Source organism: Malania oleifera, chromosome 3 (genome assembly GCF_029873635.1).
Source record: "Malania oleifera isolate guangnan ecotype guangnan chromosome 3, ASM2987363v1, whole genome shotgun sequence".
In the NCBI taxonomy this organism is placed as follows: Eukaryota; Viridiplantae; Streptophyta; class Magnoliopsida; order Santalales; family Ximeniaceae; genus Malania; species Malania oleifera.
Genome location: NC_080419.1, coordinates 33502399 through 33519269, shown reverse-complemented (window position 1 = coordinate 33519269; position 16871 = coordinate 33502399). Strand labels below are relative to the sequence as shown.

Here is a 16871-nt window from a genome sequence, read left to right as displayed (position 1 = left end):
ATGTCAATCGCCACAACAAATGTGCACATTAGTGGTAATTATATGTATTGCTAAAAGGACCTTGCAAGCTTTTGTGTAAATCTTTTGCTATCAATTTGAATCGCTGCTAAATATCTCTACAATATATTTTAGCGGCAATTACAATTGCCGTTAAAACTCAACCACCTAATAAATGCCCTATTATATATAATTTTTTACCACCACAACATAACAGTTATACCTGAAAATTAATCAACCTAACTGTTACCAACTATTTGAAATAAAAATCCACAAGAAAATGATTCCGTAGAGAAAAATTGAAAACTTCATCAAACAACCTAGTCCTTAACCAGACTGGTTCACCATATACATCTTGTTAAGCATTAGTTTTTCAAACTTCAGCCATTTGCAGTCTTAACCTTAGCCTAGTCTATCCTTAGCATCAATTATAACCCCAAATATTACCTAGTTAATCCCAACATAAGTATTGCACTTCTAATTAATATGGTACACACTCAAGGTCCACAGTAGGTACACAAATTCTAAGGCAAACAATATCTACCTCAATTAGTTTGTGGAGGCATCATGAATTTCTATGACACATTGTGATAGAGGTCTATCTTGTGAAAAAATCTTGCTCATAATTAATGCTTTCGTCATTGTAAGTTCAGGCTCTACTCATGCTTGATGCTCTTTCATAGAATTTAATTCTTCAACGTGATGGTATTTCATAGAATTCTATTCTTTAGTATGACGTTCTTCCATTATTTTCATTTCCTCCTACGACTTGTAAACCTTGTCTTCTGTGGAGTTAGCATCTACTGAAGCTCCTTCATATTGATGAGAAGATGAAGATCCCCATAGACTCGTTGGAGCATCTACTGAAGCTCCTTCATATTGATGAGAAGATGAAGATCCCCATAGACTCGTTGGAGTATGACCAAGTCCCAAGCCTCACACTCGTCCAAACCTTTTTGGTCTCATCACTCGGGAATATAAATCACCTACCCATGCCTCCCTTTTGGCTTTGATCCTCAGAATTTTCTTATGTAAATTTTGCTCCATTTCATCCTAAGTCATCATAAAGTAGGAAAGTGAGTTAAGAAACATATTTCAATATATTAAAATATTCAAAAACGAAAGATTCAAATTTTTTTTAGTATGACACACTACTTACAACTTTATTGCTGATTCCTCATCAATTGGCCTTCCATCCTTACACTCCTCATGAGTATCTATGAATATCATTGCTTGTGATGGCTCTACCCCTTTCTTACCATAATTAATCATAAAACATAGGAAAAAATTAATATGTGTTCAATAGGATATAAATTACTTATTTAAAGCTGGAAAAATCATATCAAGATACCTTTTCATCTATGATTCATGCAAAGCTTTTGGAACCGTGTGGGGCATTTGTTGCTTTGATCGATTACATTCGTTTGTGGCACTATGTTTATAATATTGCAGCTGTTAAATTTCGCATCAAGTATGAACCCGAACATCAATTTACAATATAAAAATGACCACACCTTTGCTTTATTTGAATGCCAATATAAGACAAGAGAAGTCCACTGATCCCTTAAAATATGTTTAGGCCTATTGGCAAGAAGTTCATCAACAGTTCCATATTTTTCAAAATATTCAGCTTTTAGTTCGCACTTGTAATCTTTCCATTTCTTCCCAAGTGATCTCAAAACCCATTTTTCACCACAAGATGGTATTAAAAACTTCCTCTACAAAAGAAAACAAAAACAATTCAATAAGAAAAAAATAACAAGCAAGTTGCATCAAATATTTTTGCATAAAATATTACCGTCATAATTTGCATCAAATAATTTTTAGTTTTCTTTGGGAAGACTCTCCAATCTATAAAATGAAGGGCGTCCAGAATGGATTCCTAGCAATTGTACCTAAAAACCAAGCTAACCTAAAAACCAAGCTAACACACCTTTTTCCAACGGGTTGCCCTTTCTTGTTCAAGTGCACACCAATTTTTTTTCTTTAGGTTGGTTCCAAATGTCAGCTAATATTGTAGATCCTCACACCCTTCTTTGATCTGACGAATCACAAGGTATAAAATATGTGTGCATATATATATATGTGAAATAACAAAGGAAAATAAATTAATACGTCACAAATTAAGTTAATATGCACAAATTAATGAATTTTTAATTACAAATTTCAATAGAAACAAATTTCACCCCTTCTAAGTATTCTTGACTCACTTTACTGTAGTCCGTCCATCTCCTATGCTTACGATTGTCCATTAACAATGACTGAAAATGAAATAATAAGACAAAAATGGTATACCAAGATATTATACATATTAATATACCCAAAATAATGGGAAACAAACACAAGCCAAATCCTTAAGAAACGGATTCATTTTAGAACAATTATATAACTTTTTCCTAGTTGACAAACCTTAGGGATAAAATATTTGTGCGTGATGTTTTGTAATATAATTTATACATATTATAAATAAAAACATATATTGATTCGGTTTGGGTAATCATAAAGTTGAAGTAAACATATCCTATATGTAGACCTTCCTCCACATGGCTGTTAGCTAGTATGCATAAATCCATAGTATACATGCTATAATTATGATTTTTAAGCCTATTTGCAATTTCAAAAAAGATAAGACAAAAAAATGCTACAAGAAAAAATACTTGTCTATATGTTGAATCTTTTCTGATTTCATTTTTCAATGTCATTCTACGTTCTTAGTTCTTAATTGCAGCTTGATTTCATTGATTTGTAATCAAATTGATTTCGTTTGTGTGTAATGTTCTTACATTATATTTTGTAGTTTTATAGTGTAATGAGCCATCAATTTGTGTGTGATGTTCTTACTTTATATTTTGCAGTTTTATGGTTCATTATAACCACAACCGAAGCAAAAGAGTAGGGGCTGCAGTTCTTAGAATAAAAGAAGGGAAGACAGAGACCAGCCTTTATATCTAATATATAAATATCCATAATTAACTCATAATTAATTCATTCTTATGACAAATTGGGCTCATTGCAAATTTTACTATTAAAAATTGCTACTGATTTTTTTTTTTTTTGAAGGTTGGGAGTGGGACTCCCTTCTGAGGGGCACCACACACCACTTCCAAAACTTCATTTAAAAATACCATTCCTTTTTTTTTTTTTTTAGAAGTAAAGTTGCATTTTTACTTGACAAAGGATCATCTCATTTGTTGGAAATAGCACATTTTTAATGGATGCATATTGTGGAAATAGGTGGCAGAGATGCCCACCAAACACCAAAATTATATGGAAAGACACGGTAGAGATGCAGAGTTATTTGAACATTTGTTTGTTCAGGGTCAGATTGCAACTGAGATGTGGATCCTAAAATATATGGAACATTTGTTTGGGCGTAGAATTAAGTTAATTCAGTTCTGTCACTATTATATATCCAGTCCAGATATTTGCTGTAACTCAAATTTCAGCCAAAATCTTGGAGTTCTAATTGATATTTTAGGCATATGCATTTTCTTGGACCTATCATCTTCAAGAAGAGGATATTACACTTCTTTATATTACTTTCATTCTTCAGTTAAAAATGATTGTGGCACAGAGTAATCTCAACAAAAAAGATGATTATAGGAAACCCACCAATAATTCTCATACTTAAAAATGTATATAACCTTTAAATCCATCATTAGTTATGGATAATTATGGATTCCTTAATTTTATTTTGTTTCCAGCTGATAGCAAGGACAGCATTGCTGCTGCAAATTTGCTCAATTTTTAGTTTGAAAATAGGACAAAATTGAAACTGAAGAGAAAATTACAACAAATTTTTTTTTTTCAAAGAAGCTTTGAGCACCAAAAGCAGCATAAGGACATCACACGCTTCATATGTATAGAACATGTATCACATATATACTGTGTACTGCATCTAAATTTATGAACGCAGTCAAAATGAAGTGTCTCAGCAATAATATGCATTGTTTTACACATTGTAACATTGATAGGTATTGCTTCACACAATATAAGATACTGGTGACTACAAGTAGCATACTATAAAAATTTTAACATATGCAACTCTAGAAACATACATGAACTCAAAGTTAGTTCATCTTAAAAAGAAATTGAGAAAATATATTTTGTTTGATCACACTTTGAAGGTATGTGACCAATCTTAAAAAGAAATTAATCACACTGTTTTGGCTTGCTTAAGGTACAGATGAATGCATTTAGAGTTGATGTTTAGAGGTACACATCTAAATTGCACAGTGATTGTAATGGACTATAATATGAAGTATTTATATACTCACAAAGCAATTTCAGAAAACCTTTCGTCCCAAGCTTCTTGAAAAATGTGGTAACTAATCCCATACAGGAAAGGATGGGAAGCTGGAAAATGATGCAGACAAATTAGAGACTGCTTCACAGTTCACCTTTGCAGGCATGAGTTTGCAACATTCGGACTTCTGGTAGCTCTTTATAGTTGCTGAATATTATTTTATTACTGTAATTTCATTAGCATTCAAGTAGTGCAGGAAGTCAAATGTTTTTTTTCTACTTTTTTTACTTGCAAGGTAAAATTAAAAAAATTTCATATATTTTGATGAATATTCAAAATTTTTTTTTGATATGGATGAATCTATATGTGGCATATGGATGAATTTATATATTTGTTAGATGATATAAACTTATGTGATATTCTGCTTCCAACAGGTTAAGCTTTGTTTATAATCCTAACTAAGCGCAGAATTAATAGAATGATTCAAATTGTCCTCTCTTTTGAGGTCTTTCATTATATAGGCAAGACTGTCAGTTATACAATACAACTTAAATCTGTACATATTAACATCGAGTGATTTTAGGAAGCTATACATGGTAAGCTAAATATCCTCTCCTATTTATGAAAGTATATACAGCCTAGATTAATAGCTATTAACAAGGCATTATTTATGGTCTTCTATTGACATTCCCCCTCAAATTGATGCGGGTTATCCATAAGCATCAATTTGTTTGTAATAAAATTATGTCGTTGCAGTGTGAGAGCCTTGGTGAAAATATCTGCCACTTGAAGATTGCTAGACACATGAGGAAGAGAGAGAGTCTGAGCTTCAAACGCTTCATGGATGAAGTGGCAATCAACCTCGATATGTTTAGTGCGTTCATGGAAGATGGGATTGGTTGAAATGTGAATGGCACTGGTATTATCTGCATGAAGAGAAGTAGGACCAGGAGAGAAGCCAAGTTCAGCCAACAGCCCACAGAGCCAATGTATCTTAGCGCAAGCTTGGGACATGGCCCTATATTCGGACTCAGTAGAGGACTTAGAAACACAGTCCTGTTTCTTGCTTTTCCAAGAAATAAGAGTCGGACCAAGAAACATACACCAACCCGTAGTAGAACGTCGAGTGTCACTACACCTGGCATAATCAGCATCACTATATGCTACAAGATCAAGTGAAGTACCAGTAGGATAGAAAAGTCCCCGCAAAGTTGTGTAATGGACATAGCGAATAATTCATCGAACAGCAGCCATATGAAGGTGCTGAGGAGAAGCCATGAACTTACTAACCTGTTGGACTACATAAGAAATATCAGGTCTAGTAATTGTAAGATTGACCAAGCTGCCAACCAGTGTACGATATAGGGTCTAATAACAAGTCACCCTCTTCTTTGCGCAGCTTGCAATTAAGTTCCATGGGAGTATCTAGAGGGGTAGAGTCTAGGAGACCAGCAGCAGCCACCAAATCATAGGCATACTTGTGCTGTGACAGAAAAATACCATGTGAACTAGCAGTAATTTCTAGACCAAGAATATATGTAAGAGATCCTAGATCCTTCATGTGAAAAGATGTTGGCTTTTTGAGTCCAATCCCTAATTTCGATAATGACAAACCGCAAGTTACTTATGTGTGTATCTAGTGATTGAACATGTTATAATTCAATACACACATAAGAGGACTGAAAATGGAAGCCAAAGACGCATAAAGCTCATATGATCAGGGGTTTTCCATGAAGATTAAAGAGCAAAAAAGATCAAGAAGAAGACATTCTGATTTTATTTGTATAATGCATTTAAGTTTTTATTATTTGGTCTGTAATAATGCATACATCTTGCATGATATGTCTAAATGCTCAGATGACCATAAATTGACCGTAGGGCGCCCAGGTCGACGATGCCGGATTTTTAGGATTAGCTCAAAGACCATAAATTGACTTTAGGTCCCAAAATGTCGGATGGAAAGTCCCCTATAACTTAAAAATTACAATTATGTGAACAGGGGTGACTTTAAATGTCAATCCGGACTTAAATGCAAAATTTGAATGGCCTCGGTCGACTGAACCCGAAGCTATATAAAAGCTTCAGCCGATCGAACTTACCAGAGTCAACAATTTGACTATTCGGTCGACCGAACCCGAACCTACATAGTAACTTCGATCGACCGAACCTTCCCAAGGTCAACAGTTGACCATTAGGTCGACCAATCTTAAAATGAACTTTAATGCTCTAGTTAACCGAACTAGCACGTGGGAAATTCCAACGCCCTGGTCGACTGAACTCTTAGTTGTAAAATGGCCCGGTTGACCAAACGTTCAACTTCGGTCAACCGAACTTAGCCTAGTCAACTGAATCTCGGAGATCCAAAATCGTCTCAAGTCTGGTCAACCAACACCTCAGTTCAAAAACACCCTGGTCAACTGAAATGAGTAATTTGGTCGACCGAACCTCTTGAGTTGTTCGGATTTTTACTGAGGCTAAACTGGGTTATTTTTAATTAAACTCAATTAATCTTTTTTCAAAATACCCAGTGTGTCCCCAACGAACATAATTTTTGTAAAATCTATAAATACTCTCATTTGCTTTGATTAGCAACTTTAAGTAGCCTAACTTTTCTCTCAAATCTTTTTCCTAATCAAAGTTCCCCCACATACTCTTTTACTTGAAAAATCATTTTGGGGTCAAATTTTTCATACTCTCCAAACTCTCTTTCATTTATTATTGCAAATCATTTTTAAGAGAGTATTTTGTTTGAGCATTTGTTTTTGTATTCATAGCACAAATATCTTTGAGCTTAACTCCTAGATTCTCCAAATATTTCTCATTTGAATAAATCTTTGTTGGATAACATAATACTCATTTTTCATATATTTCATTTTTGCAAAAATAATTTGAAAAACCAAGCCCTAGGTTCTTCTGCTTGGTACTGAAAATAATTTTTGGAGAAGTTTTTTATTAGGGTTCAAATCTTTGATGCATTTTATCATATATGTCTTTCATCAAAGATTGAAATATTTGTTTTACACTCTTTCTCTACTGAGCATTATTGCATATCATATGAGAGTGCATTTGAGCTTAAATGTATACATTTTTGCTTGTATTTTTTAGAAGCATTTTCAAGTACAAAAATATTTTTATTGTATCGGTTGGGTTCAACCCAAAATTGAACTGGGAAGTCTCAGCCCCGTAAGTGAGACTAGTTGGGTTCAGCTCGCAATTGAACTGGGAAGTCTTAGCCCCGTAAATGAGACCAATTCGATTCAACCCAAAAATTGAACTGGGGTTTTCCTTACCTTGTAAGGAGAGGATATAAACGGCTTCTGCTCCGTCCATTTAAGCGAGCAGGTTTAATGGAATCCTTGGGGGTATGCTCAAGGCGGGGACATAGGCAATATTGACCGAACCTCGTTAACAAATATGTGTGTCATTCTCTCTCTATCTTATTTAAATGTTTGCACTTAAATTTCAGCATGTGTATAAATGTTTGTTTATAATCATAATTATTTGCATACACGCATTTGATTTAAATAAGATATACTGCACACATGTATGTTTACTTCCACTGTTAAAATTATTTTACATACACGCGTGTACATTGAATGGGATATGATATGTGGTGAATCGGTGTAAATGTTTAAATTAGCCAAAATATTTTTGAAACCCAATTCACCCCCCCCCCCCTTTTTCTCAGGATCAAAACAATTCCAACAAAAGAGTCCTGTAAATACTGCTTTAATTGGGAGATCATAACCAAATTAGTACCCGTGATGATTATGCTGTCAACATGCACCAAGAGAATGACAACACCAATCTCAGTTTTGCAAAGAAACAAAGATGAATCATACTTGCTTTTAAGAAAAGCAAACTTGAGTAGGGTAGAAATAAATTTCTCATACCATGCACGAGGGCCTGTTTGAGACCATACAAGGAGCGACACAACTTGCACACTATCGAAGTAGAGGTGGAAAGTAAACCTATAGGAGGGCGCATATAAACATTATCCTTGAGATCCCCATGAAGAAAGGCGTTCTTCACATCCATTTGGTGCAAACCCCAATTTTGAGAGGCGACAATAGCCAAAATTGTGCAAATGATGGTCATTTTGGCCACCGGAGCAAAAGTTTCCTCATAATTTACTCCATATTCTTGATTATTTCCAAGAGCTACTAAGCGAGCTTTATACTTGCCCAAACTACCATAAGACTTAACCTTAATAGAATAGACCCACTTACATCCAAGTAGAGTCACACCTACAGGACAATCCACCACTTCCCAAGTCTTATTAGCCTCAAGAGCACATAGTTCCTCCTGCATGGCCTACTGCTAGCATTTCTCTTTGACTGCCTGTGAATAACCAATAGGAATAGCAATAGAAGATAGAGTGGCAGACAATGCAGAAGTAGTAGTACCTGCCATACGTGACGGGAATCCATAACGATTAGGAGGACCAGATACTCTAAAGGAGCGGCGCAAGGGAGCAGATAGCACGACAGGAGCAGGAGGGGACAGCACTGGAGGTCTCTGCTGGTATACCATGCCTGGCTAGAACTTTCAACATGAGTACTAGGAGCACTAAAAGTGTCATCAAAAGAGAGCAAGAAAGCAACGAAAGACTTCGTAGAGGAAGACATAGGAAAGAACCATTGATTTTCAAAAAAGAGCACATTCCTTGAAACACGAACCCAATTAGACTTTGGATCATAGCATAAATAACTCCTTTTGTGTGACACTATATCCTATCCCAAGAAGGCACAACAGATGGGTTGGGGAAGATGCATAAAGCATACACACCCAAAAATGTGAAGATTTGTATAGGTAGGATTGTGATGATAAAGCCTGAAATATGGAGACTCAAAATCCAAAACTTGGGATGGAAGTCTATTTATAAGAAAGGTTGCTGTGGTAAGTGCTTCTACCCAAAACGTAGGAGGAACTGAAGACTCAATGAGCATGGTCCGGACAACATCTAAAAGATGATGATTCTTTCGTTCATCTATTCCATTTTGTTGTGCAGTATATGGACAAGAACGTTGAAAGATAATACCTTTAGATTGCAAGAAAGATTGGAACTCATGAGACATATATTCCCCACCCGAGTCAGACTGAAGAATTTTAATAGCAGCCGAAAATTGAGGGTCAACAAGAGCTAAGAACAATTTGAACATATGAAAACCTTCTTATTTGTGCCGCAAAAAATACACCATGTATATCTGTTGTAGTCAACGATAAATGTCACAAAATATTTGTATTGAGCATGAGAAATAATAGGACTAACACCCTAGACATCACTATGAATGATCTCAAAACTGTGAGTGGCTCTACTTCCTTTAGAAGGAAAGGGTAAAGTCTTACTTTTGCCAAGTTTACAAGTTGCACAATCAAGAAATATAGTGGAAGAAGAATGCTCTTTATTATTCAATAGACCAAATTTCAACAAATAAGATAGAACCCTAGAATTAGGATGACCAAAAGGCTTATGCCAGACTTCATTTGACACTCTAGACTTATTACAAAGTAAAGGCAGTACAGAGAAAGAAGGTAAGCTTCGTGGATCAGGTAGTTGTAGAGAGAAGAGATGTCCATGCTTAGGGCCCTTCGTTATCAATTGCCTTGACATCTGATCCTGCACAACACAACCACCATGAGTAAAATGTACATCATAATTTTGGTCCAAAAGCTAGCCAACAAAAACTAAATTCATTGAGAGATTAGGTGATACAAGAACATCCTTAAAGGATGAATATACATCACCAACTACCACAATGGGTAAAGCACTACCATTGGCTGTTTGAATATGTGAAGAGCCACAATATTCTCTGACATTACTTAAACCATGGAGAGAATTAGTCATACGATTAGAAGCACCCGTATCTAAGATCGAAGTGGGAGATGAAGAGCCATTACCTTGAAGACCCAATGCTAAAAATGCACTCACAATCCTTTCTTGCACCGTTTCTCGAGTCAGAAAAGGTGTTGGAGGCTGTAAAGCAACAGCAAAAGTTGCAACAGTAACAACAGGCATAGCTGGCTGTAAGTCACCAATAACAACAACATGATAGACCTTGTTGGAGCGTGAAGGATGAATAGTACAATCCTTAATAATGTGCCCTGGCTTCTTGAGTAATTACAAAATATCTGAGGATAGTTAGGGCAATATAGCCATATTTCTTGCAACTATAGCACTGTGTGGTGCTCATGTCACGACCCTTCCCTTTGCCATGAGCAGCATAGGCAATGAGACATTATTAGAAGCAACACAAGACCACTCCATAATATTCTGAGTATTGAGGCGTTGTTTCTCACACAAGAGTTCTCCAAAATAGGCCTCCAAAGTCGAAATAGGATCTTTATTACTAGAGAATAGAGAGGCGCAAATAGATTCAAAATCAAGCCTCAATTTCATTAGAAATTGGTCTCTTTGGCTGGTTTTGTGTACGTGTTGTACCATTGCCAATCCTGCCTCCAATCCTTCTGCAGAGAATATGGTTGTAACAAGGTCAAAATAATCATTCCACAAAATCAAAAAACCAGAGTAGTAATCTTGAATTGATAGATCCCTTTGAGTATAGTTAGCAATGGCCAACTCAAGCTAGAAGCGCCTAGCATTGTTGTCTTGGTTGTAGACTTGCTTGAGATAATTCCACATAGCCTTTGCAGACCTACGAGGACGCAGAGAAAGAATCAAATGTGGCTCCATAGAACCAAGAATCCAAGACATGATTTGATTATCTTTGGCATCCCAAGCTACCTTGTCGGCCACAAACCTTTCCGTAGTAGATCCCCCTGTGCCGCTGCCATCTATATGTCCCACAGCTCTTTACCCTTGAAAAAGGTCTCCAATTGAAACTCCCAAGCAGCATAATTTTTTGCTAGTCAATGTGACACAAACATTATCTGACTTCTCCATAAATACTGAGGCTATAACTGAGAAAACTAGGACTGATATTTCTAAAAGAATAGCTCTGATACCATAACAGAATGGTTTGAATTGTCCTCTCTTTTGAGAAGGTCTTTCATTATATAGGCAAGATTGCCAGTTATACAAGAAAACTTAAATCTGTACATGCTAATTGCACAGAGTGATCTTAGGAAGCTATATATGGTAAGCCAGCTAAGTTACATAGAGTGATTTTAGGCAACAATACATGGTAAGCTAAATCTCCTCTTCTATTTATGAAAGTATATACAACCTAAATTAATAGCTATTAACAAGGCATAATTTATGGCCTTCTATTGACAAGAATATGTATCTAGCAGTTGTATGTCATTTCCTTTGTGTCTGTCCATAACAAGTGTGCTATTCTAAATGAATTTGAGAATGTGTGATTGTTACAACCACATTCGCTCAACAAGGATCAAATGTCTTTTCTTGAAAAAGTAAGTTTTGATTTGGAATTTCTTTGTTGTCTAATTTAGTTGTTTCCCTTCTAGGTTTTGGGTGATGTGAATGCTGTGAAGAATGCTAACTTTGCTTTGTGACTCACAGCCTTGCTTCAATTTTATTGAGTTTCTTTTTAAATTTTTTAATTATATATATGTTTTTGTTATAATTCTTTTTTTATTATTCTGACAGCATAGACAATGACCAATTTTTACAATAATAACCTCAAAATTCTAAATGTTATGTTTATATGTTCATTTAAATTAAAGAAGCAATAACCAAGAAATTAAAAAAAAAAAGAATTAAATAGTAAAATAAATAATAGGAGGAAGCCAAAGAATTCTGTTCAGCATTGTAAATAATTCATTGCGTGTGTTAATAAAAAAAATTGTTAAGTATTTAAAATCTAAAAGCTATAAAAATGACAGAGTAGAATGAAATCAAACAAAATTGAATAATTAATAACAAGTTGGGCAATTTGGCAAAGATCAAATTTGTGATGTACCATCAAATTCAAACATATCTATATATATAAGATGCAACTCCATGCTCACAAATAAATCCGTCAAAACTGGAGCAACCAGGTCCACCATTAAGCCAAAGAACAAGACAAAAAAACATGTAATTGCCACTCATTAATTTAGTTGTAAAAAAAATACACGTAATTGCATAGATAAACTATTTATCTATTCAAAACAAGACAAATTAGCGTCATAAACAATTTCACAAACAGTTGGTTGCTTGGTTTTAAGGGATTAGAACAGGGGATTATTTGGTTTTATGTCAGCCTAACCAATTTCACCATTAAACAAAACTTACATTAACTAATTAAATTTTGGCTAACACTTACTCAATTGACACACAAAGATATACCAATTGGGTGTGTGTGCTTGAGAGAGAGAGAGAGAGAGAGAGAGAGAGAGAGAGAGAGAGAGAGAGAGCTCACTTGTTGAACTGCAATCTTAAAAAATGAGAGGTATAACGTCTTTCACGGTTGAAAGGTCTTCATAGCCTTTGAAGATGAGAGAGCTTCACAGCGGTATATTCACCATAAGGCTTCACAGCAGCAAGGGGGCAAGGCTTCTCGCGCAGCAGGGATTTATAACTTGAAGGCTTCTCGTCTTCACGACCTTCACAAACAGCAAGCCTCTTCAATTTCAGAGTACAGTGGCAAGGGGCAGAGGCTTCTTGTGCCGCAGACCTTCACAAAATAGTGCAGAAGAGGGATTCTCATTGAGATGGAAATAGGACCAGCTTCACAAATCTGTAGAGCTAAGGGCATATGCGCAGACGAGGGAAAGGGCAAATAGATTGAGCGGGAAATTTTCGCTTAAGAAGAAAAAGGTGCGGGCAATACTTTACTAATTGTTCATTGTGGCGATTATATGCAATCCCCGTTAAAAACTATTCACTCGCGGCAATAATTTGTTTTTTTTGTTGGTGTAGACAAAGTACGGGGTAACCTTAGTGGCAGTTAATCAATTGCTATTAAATAATTGCCGCTAAAAAATATATTTGTTGGTAGTGTAGTTTAATGCTTGAAATTCAAACTTAAATTATTTTTTAAGCTTTTAAGGTAGATAGTTTGCAATTTCAATAATTATTTTAGCATTCTCTCTCTCTCTCTCTCTCTCTCTACATATATATAAAAGAAGTCTTCGAAGAGAAATAATCAATCATTTCAACAAGAAAGTGAATTTTGAGTTATAAACAAAGAACAATTGAGACTTGAAATTGCGATCATTTATGGTTTTATTTCCTTAGGAAATCACAAGAGGTTTTATACATTGAAATAGTGTTCATTCATTCAAAATAGGAAGCTTATGTGCTCTCTTGATATTCTGCTTTAGAGAACAATGTGTGATATTTATTTTTCTTTCTATTTTGTACGTAAATTGAAAACATTAGCTTTTTCTTACTCAACTAAGTTTATAAAAGATTAATTCTTAAGTGAATAAGACACGAGCCTGAGAGTAAGAAATCTATTTCTCTTTATTCTTTTTCGTAAACTTTTAGAACTTATTTGGTTTGGTATCCGAAGTAAGGACATGTAGTCCAAAAGTGCTTTCCAACATTTGTTGTAGGCTTTCTAGCAAAGAAGTCTATGTACTTGAGTAAGCACAAGTTGTCCACAAGTGTTTGTTAGCACATAACAGTTGTCATATTGATTAATAGTGAATCTCAGAGTGGTTATTTAAGGAGTGGATATAGGTCAAGGTTAACCGGACCACTATAAATGGTTGTGCCTCTTTATGTATAGTTGAGTGTTTGAACATCTTTGTCACAATATTCTTTTGATTGTTAAAATTTGAAACACCCAATTCACCACCCCAGGTGCCACAGACCTAAAGGATCATATAGTACTATCATTCATGGATGCTTAGATAGTATGTACCAAATTAGAATGTGCCCATTTGGTAAGGATAATAACTTTTTATACTATTGCAAGGCTTTGTATTTGTTTTAAGAATGCTATAGTGAGCTACTACTAACTTGTAAATAAGAATATAAAACTATATGGTGATGAAAAGCTCGTGATGACCAAACTAGAAAGGCATTCTTCAGTCTTATGAATTATCAAATAAAGATCAAATGTACATTTAGAGAGCCATTTTATAAGTTCCTTTGATTTATAATAAAAGCTCGGGATCATGACTAATTTACAAATAATTCAAGTCTAATTGGAGATGATCTCTTTGAAGTTAATGAGAGAGGTTCAAATATTAATTAAATATCATTGCTATCCACTTTTCCTAACAAAGCCTTAGTGGGATTTATGGTTGTACTCAATTCTAATGTGGGGGAAAAAAAAAAAAGGCAAAGATCTAAAAAATGACTTACTACATAAGAAAGTGTGAGATAAGTAGAGTCCACCACCAATTTGCCGGCCCTATGACAAGAGAATTATAAGGAAAAGAGAAGAGAAGATTGAAAGAAGGTGGTAAATGGTGTAAATTTGGTAAAAAAATAAAAAAGGAGGTGGCAGTTGTTATTACTATAGCACTGCACAGTACTACTACTTTACTTGTATTTTGATTATAAATAGGTTCATCCCATCTTATTTCAATCATCTCCAAAAACTTAGAATTCCTTATAGTTTGAAGGCTTGTTAGCCAATTTTGTATTTGAGGGTGGAGAGAGAATTTAAGAGTTCTTTTGTATTGTCGTATTCTCCTCATTTGAATTAGTGAATTGGTTATAACTACTTTGTGGTTTTTCTCTCCAAATTGGAGAGTTTTCCACGTAAAATTCTCAATATTGTATATGTATGGCTTGTTCTTCATTGCCTTTCTCTATATCAATTCGATCTTGAATTGGGTATAAAATAAGTGGTATAAGATAAATTGTTATTGTTTATGAATATGTTACAATTCACATATATGGATACTGTCCAACCATGCTCCCAACAATTGGTATAAGAGCAATATACTTGATTTAGAGAAAGATGGCAAGAAAAAATAGAAGTACAAGTGGTTCCAGAGTGTTGTGCAAAATAATGCGCATAAAAGAATCAACAAACCATTTCGGATCAAGCGATGCAGCAACCAACGATGAATAATACAGAACACAATCACACATAGATAATAAAGGAAACAAATAAACAATGACACAAAAGATTACGTGGTTCAGCAATGTGCCTACGTCCACGAGAGCAAACGATTGAATTTTCATTATCAATAATCAGACAAGAGTTACAATATTGTTTATATGCTAACCTTACACATACAAAAGACTTAGGAAGTTCCCCAAAGGTTTTGCATTCAAATCCCCAACCTATTGATCTTCCCAATTCAAAATTAGTGCTGAACTAGACCGTTGATGGTGTCACTAAACCATCAACGGTTTAGACTGAAACTATCAATGGTTTTGAAAAAATTGTCGACGATTTATTCTCGAGTCTAAACCGTCGACCAAACCGTAGTTGTTTCTTCATGCAGCTCAACTTCCTTGTTTTTCTCATCATGCTTTCCCTATGCATGTGTTCCACTCAATATGAGTCACATACTCCAACAATCTCTACCTTGGTGAATATTCACCCCTTATGAGAGATACGAAAGCATAACCCGCAGCTCCATCTGGGACAGTAGGTTAGGACGCCTCCCATCTAACAATTGGAGACATTAATCAAGTCTAAGAAATGTTTGAATTTGTTCGTTGTAACAGAATTTATCAACATATCTGCTGCATTCTCAGATGTGTGAACTTTTTCGAGTAGTAGTTCATTAGAAGCAACCAGTTCTTTGATCCTATGAAATCGCACATCTATATATTTGGTCCTCACATGATACACCTGATTCTTTACCAAATAGATGGAAATCTGACTATCATAATGTAGCTAAACTCCACTTTGCTGAGTACCCAACTCATTGACTAATCTTGTAAGCCACAACGCTTCCTTGGTAGCCTCAGCCACTAGCATGTACTCTGATTTAGTAGTAGAAAGTGCAACAAGTGACTGCACCATAGACCTCCAACAAATAGGCCCTCTGACAAGATTGAATACATACCCTATGGTAGACCTACTGTCATCCAAGTCCCCTGCATAGTCTGCACCCATATATCCTACCACTGAAGGATCACCCTATTGTATGTTGAACATGATGCCATAGTTTTTAGTACCCCTCAAGTATCTTAGAATCCACTTGACTGCATCTCAATGTTGTCAACCCGGATTCGAAAAAAACTTTCTTACCACACTGACAGCTTGTGCTCGGTCTGGTCTTGTACAAATCATAGCATATGTTGGCCTAACAAGGCTTCGAACCTTATTTTGATGATACCAAACTAAATGAACTTAACATGTTTTGTTGTTGACTTTTTGAGTCTGATCTCTAGTTTTGATAATGACAAACCGCATGTTCATCAACTGGCATTTTCCATGGAAGACATAAGAGTAAAGAAGAAGATATTTATTTGGATTGTAAATGCATTTTAGTTTCTAATTTGGTTTGTAATATAATGCATGACATGCATGATGTGAATGATAAGCTCAGATAACCATAGATTGACCATAGGGAATCGAACAAAGGACCTAGACTGACACTAGGACAATATACCCTTAATCTAAAATACTATAACTTATTCACAAGGTTTCAAAAAGAATTTAGGGTTAGAATTGGGGCAAAAATGACTGACACCAGGTTTTTGGGCTTAATTAAAAGCCTTGGTCAACCAACCATCGCAAGGTAATTTGACCTCGACCGAATTGAGAAAGTTGACCAAAGTAAAATCTTCGGTTGACCAACCCTT

The 16871-nt window shown here is 35.2% G+C and overlaps 1 long non-coding RNA gene across 2 annotated transcripts; it reads right to left on the bottom strand.

Moving 5' to 3' along the window:
- Positions 1-284: 284 nt before the first annotated feature.
- On the bottom strand, positions 285-12995 carry LOC131150663 (uncharacterized). Of its 2 annotated transcripts, none has more exons than XR_009135584.1 (5): positions 12568-12995; positions 1931-2038; positions 1349-1449; positions 1157-1251; positions 285-1050 (listed from the first exon to the last, which is right to left on the bottom strand). It is a non-coding gene; the product is annotated as an uncharacterized LOC131150663 (long non-coding RNA). The 2 variants fall into 2 exon arrangements; XR_009135585.1 differs by lacking the exon at positions 1931-2038 and adding an exon at positions 1512-1715 and having other exon boundaries at positions 1349-1429.
- Positions 12996-16871: the final 3876 nt, after the last annotated feature.